This window comes from Macrobrachium nipponense, chromosome 42 (assembly GCF_015104395.2).
Source record: "Macrobrachium nipponense isolate FS-2020 chromosome 42, ASM1510439v2, whole genome shotgun sequence".
Lineage (NCBI taxonomy): Eukaryota > Metazoa > Arthropoda > Malacostraca > Decapoda > Palaemonidae > Macrobrachium > Macrobrachium nipponense.
This window is the reverse complement of record NC_061103.1, coordinates 42,873,547-42,879,165: the sequence shown is the minus strand read 5'-3', so window position 1 is coordinate 42,879,165 and position 5,619 is coordinate 42,873,547. Positions and strand designations below refer to the sequence as shown.

General features: G+C 35.9%; 1 long non-coding RNA gene across 1 annotated transcript in view; it reads left to right on the top strand.

Annotated features, from left to right (window-relative positions):
- Positions 1-3,068: 3,068 nt before the first annotated feature.
- LOC135213166 (uncharacterized) overlaps positions 3,069-5,619 on the top strand; it is a 25,944-nt gene continuing 23,393 nt past the window's right edge. Inside the window, exon 1 of the long non-coding RNA XR_010314087.1 lies at positions 3,069-3,145. This is a non-coding gene — a long non-coding RNA (uncharacterized LOC135213166). The remainder of the gene's footprint in view (positions 3,146-5,619) is intronic.

Sequence of the window (5,619 nt, the reverse complement as noted above, 5' to 3'; positions counted from 1 at the left end):
ATGGTGTAACAGGCAGCGTTTTATAATGCCGCTCAAGAAACCCGGGTTCGAGCCACTGCGGTGCCAAGGTAAAAAAAAGTCTTCTCCTAATCTAATATCTTGCAATAGTGTTACTAACATTGCAGTCTTAAATTTCATTACAGGAATAAATAAAACTTAAGAGAGGATTTGATCACAGGAATAAATAAAATAAAACTTCAGAGATTTGATCACAGGAATAAATAAACTTGAGAGAAGATTTGGTGAAGAATATGGGCTGGAAAGTTAGAATGAAATCGAATGAACGAAATAATACAATCTTCGAGGAGAGAGAAAATCGGAATCATACATGAAATCGTCAAAATAGCAATCAGAATAAAATCTAACTGACAAGAAAATTCAAACTCCTGGGAGAATGGCTTTATCACATGAAAATGATAAAACTTCCAAAATGGGAGAAGAAAAATGAATATCGCCTGGTGATAAAATTGCCACGAGAAAAGTTAACAAAATCCGATGAACAAGAACATCAAAATATGAGAAGAATAGTCAAAAAGGTCTCTGACAAATAATAGAACATTCAAAATGAGAACAATGAATATCGCCTGGTGGAAAAGTTGCCACAAGAAAATGTAATAGAATCTGATGAAGAAGATCAAATGGTAACAAGCGAAGAATAGCCAAAACTGGCAGAAGAAGACTAAATATCGCCTGGTGAATAAAATGCGGATCAGAATAAAATCAAAATAACAAGAAAATGCAAATTCTGAGAGAAAGGCTTAATCACATGAAAATGATAAAACGTCCAAAATGGGAGAAGAAAAATGAATATCGCCTGGTGAAAAAATTGCCACGAGAAAAGTTAACAAAATCCAATGAACAAGAACATCAAAATAAGAGAAGAATAGCCAAAAAGGTCTCTGACAAATAATAAAACATTCAAAATGAGAACAATGAATATCGCCTGGTGAAAAAGTTGCCACAAGAAAATGTAATCGAATCTGACGAAGATCAAATTGTAACAAGCGAAGAAAAATAGCCAAAACTGGCAGAAGAATAAATATCGCCTGGTGAATAAAATGCGGATCAGAATAAAAATCTAATCAACAAGAAAATGCAAACTCCTGGGAGAATGGCTTAATCACATGAAAATGATAAAACATCCAAAATGGGAGAAGAAAAATGAATATCGCCTGGTGATAAAATTGCCACGAGAAAAGTTAACAAAATACGATGAACAAGAACATCAAAATAAGAGAAGAATAGCCAAAAAGGTCTCTGACAAATAATAGAACATTCAAAATGAGAAAAATGAATATCGCCTTGTGAAAAAGTTGCCACAAGAAAATGTAATAAAATCTAATGAAGAAGATCAAATTGTAAGAAGCGAATTGTTAACAAATTAAAAAAAAATTGATTCCAGTGCCACCGGAGTGTCTATAAAGGCAAGGGCTCAATCCAGCCACAGCTCAAATGGAAATCGAGCCTGGTCAGGATAGGGCCATGCTGCCCACCGCCTCTGATAAAGCCAAAGCTTCTTGTGGTTGGGAGACCATTGCCAAGCACAAGAGAAAGATATATTTTGGTTGTTTCGTGTTAACAACAATCATCACCGGCGTTTTAGGCTACTACATTGGATGTAACTCGGTAACCGTTAACCACTGTAGTGATCTGGGGAATAGGAAGCCTACAGAGATTACTACTGCTGTCATGACCACTGGACAGGATATCGCAAACCACATTCTTGAGCTAGAAGAAGTTGGTTGCAGGCCTCGGCAGGTTGTTGGGAGAGTTGAAAGCCTACTGGACCCTGACGATGCCCTACTGGACGAGGACTTGCGTCAACCGCAGGTTGTGCTCAGACGCTGCTTGGCAGCAGAGAGCTACTGCGCTAACGGCACATGCCAACCTGCCAGAATAGCGCAAAAGGAAGTAAATATCTCTTATAATCACGTTCACAAGGTGAAGTATGCAAAGAGGGAATTTGATGAGCATTCAGAATGTGTATGCCAATGACAGTCTGAGCGATTAGTACAGTCTAAACCCATGTAACTGTCTCAGTATTGAGTTTGTGGTTATGGAAAATCTATTCATTTTCAATATCATCCTATTTAACTGTTTACAATTTTTAATAGCATTGTGATGTGTACACACACTTTGGTAATCTGTATTGGAATATTCTAAAAATTAATATTTGTATTTTTGTCATCTGTATTGGAGTATTCTAAAAATCGATATGTGTATGTTTTTATTTTGATTGTGTATGTATTTATTTCTATGGGAATAAAAAAAAGTTTAATTGGTCTTTTATTTAATCTACAGTTCATAGTTCAATTTTTTTTTAAATCTTTAAGAAATAACGAAATGTAACACCAGTAACTCATAATCCGATAACAAACATTTTGACATATTGCATATTATTCGTCATTACTTTTAAATACCACTTATATATACCGCCTTTGTGCTCATTTTTGTTTATCCAGTTATTATAATCTTGGTCATTATTATTATAACATTAATTGTTTTTAGCCTTTCTGCTGCTATTTATATTTTTATATCTTTAAGAAACAGACAGTTTCAGTACTTAGGTTTACACATATAAAAAAATTGGCTATTTTAAATTCATTCATTTTACGTCAATATTTATTTCAGGGTAGTGTTTATGGCATTAATTAATGCTTCTCAAATACTCTAAGCGAATGTTCATGCTATTTTAAGGTAAAGGCCGACGGATACCGAACTCAAGATCTACCAAGTTATTTCTTATTTGGGCAAAGTGTTTATGGGCTTCAAAACAATGAGAATGGAGAGCTCTTCCCAAAAATTTAGGTTACATTTTTATATCATGTACCGGCAACTTATTAGTAATTAAAATAAAATAATACTGGTCGAGTAGGATGGTCATAACCAGTTGCCATTTACAGAAAAAATGCCTCAAATTTGGCAGTATAAACAAAATTGACTGGCCCTGAAAAATACAGACATTCACGGCCAAATATTTGGGATGTATTTTGTACCGAAACGATTTTATCCTCCAAAAATCTAGAATTTCAGTGATTTCGGTTTGCCTTTACAAAAGCTCACCCATTAATTCTTCATCTAAACTAGAGAATTCGCTCTGAAATTTTGTTTATACTTTGAGCAGCTGACTCCAAGATGAGATTTAGTGAGTAATGAGTGCAAGATATTTACTGATTAACACGTCAGGTTGGATGGTGTAATATTTTGGGTTTTGTAATGAAAATATAATGGAATGTTTATTTTTGGAAAGGATGTCAAAGCCGATGTGAAGGGATACATACGACTCACGAGTTTCCTTGTAACGCGAAAGATGTTCGGATTTGTAACCCAAGTCAGGCTACGTAATTGACTCTGTATTTAATTGGTGAAACAACAACGAAATTACACCTTTAATCAAACCTTTCAAAAGATTGACGCTTCGTCAACAAAATGAGATATAGGAAACTGCAATACGAACTATAATAAGCATGTGAAGTCTTCGTAAAATGAATGTTCTAGGCAGTTTTGAATCCAATATGGCGTCCCTCCCACTACGATTCACCCTTTGCCGCGTTTGGCACTTCCTCCTTCCCAGGGCTCATTTAACGGTGTGCTGAACACTACTTGCATATATATGTAATGTTTATCGATATTACCCAAGATTTTAGTTGTAATTAGCACAATAAAACCACAACGGTTTGTGACTATAGGTCTACTACTGAAGTGTGACATGGGACTCGTGGTTGAACTGAAATGCGGTCTTACCTCGTTATCCGCTGTTTTACCCTTACTGACATCACAACTGAAACTCCACGGTGCTTATTTGATTGTAATTATACAAATTTTCTTCTTAGTTCACAAAAAATACCACTTAAAATGCGTGAGAATGGTTGTTTACAGTACTTCACTCCACTAAGTAGCAAAACTCTTTACCCATGCTTATTGTACATCTGGATGCCACTAACGTCCGAGAGCGGACACGACAAAATGTGAAGTAATCAAGATAATATGCGAGAATTATGAATAATGAGTATAGCAATTGCATGAATAACGGGTAAACTTCTCAGACATGTAATGTGTATATATGAGTGTTACGGCTGTTACCACTGCAAGAAAGTTGAGTATGATAATTTATCTAGAATTGGTACGACAGTCAAGATGTCATGACGTCATAATACAGGACAAAATAAAGGTCCTAAATCCAAAATTATTACTTTAAACACCATTATATTTTACAAAACTTATACTATGTATGTAATATATATTAGTAAACAAAAATTACCATACGAGAATGGAGAATATACTTCGTAATGTTCAAAACAAAAGCTTGAAATTTCTCTCACGGCAAAATATCGACTTCACATAGCCTGCCCTTCCGTCCTTTTATACAGGGGTTCCATAAAGTCCCAGTACCATTCTGGGCAATAAATACTTGTAATGGTACTGAGACTGTATGGTTTCCTTAGGCAATCCTTTCTGGAACATATTGTTCCCTTCCCATATGACTTCCTGGGTGGCAATCACAGTACGTATGTCCGTTCTATCTCCCTGTGTTTTCCCAATTCTGCAGTTTTTGTCTTCTTTCTGTCACCTTCCTCCTTAAATATCTACCTATACTCTGTTTTTTTCCATCTGTCCATCCGCCTGTGGTGTTTTTGTATGGTAACACTGCGTCCCGGGCTTTAAATAGTTACGGTATGTGTAAGTTTTAGGTAAATAAAAGGATATGTGGGTGTACATTTGCAACTGAAAAGTGTTTTAATAATTTACTGGTTATGCGAAGTACACCGTTAATATTCGAAATAGGATATTATTTTGTTGAATATAAGCTGAATGGGACGCAGTGTTACCATACAAAAACACCACAGACGGATGGACAGATGGAAAAAAACAGAGTATAGTCAGTTTTTCTTTTGAACATTCTTCGTCCAGTGTAACTAGGCATTCCTGGTTTCACTGTAATACACGATCTCCTGAAATCATTCCATAATGTCTAAAATTTGTTAACCTAAGTCATTCTACAACCACAAATTTTATGATAGCCTAAGTCATTCCACAACGTCTCAAATTTATGATAACCTAAGTCATTCCACAACGTCTCAAAATTATGAATACCTAAGTCATTCCACAACGTCTCAAATTTATGATAACCTAAGTCATTCCACAACGTGTCAAATTCATGATATCCCAAGTTAGTATTCCACAACGTCTCAATTCATGATATCCTGTTGGGTTTGCAATGACACAACGTCCTGGAGACTGGACTTTATTACAGGATACTCGGGAGCCAACTGACTCGCAACAGCGTATACAGAATTGCCAATAACGGATGCATGCTCGGCAGCGCATGGCCGAAGAACATATCGTACATATCCCAAGTTAGTAGTTCCAACAATCATCTCAAGATTTAAATTTTGACACCTAAGTCATGTTCCACTCTTGTGGAATTTTAAATATAAGAGTATGACTTCAGAGAAAACTATTAGCTATAGGTGCAGGAGTAAAGTCGCATAAAGATGCTCGGCGACCAAGTGGCAGGTAGAAGTCACAGAGGCTCCATTATTTGACTTTTTTCTGTTATTGATAGGGCACATTTGTTCCAACAGATAATACCTAGTAGCACTTGGGCGTGTTGGTGTT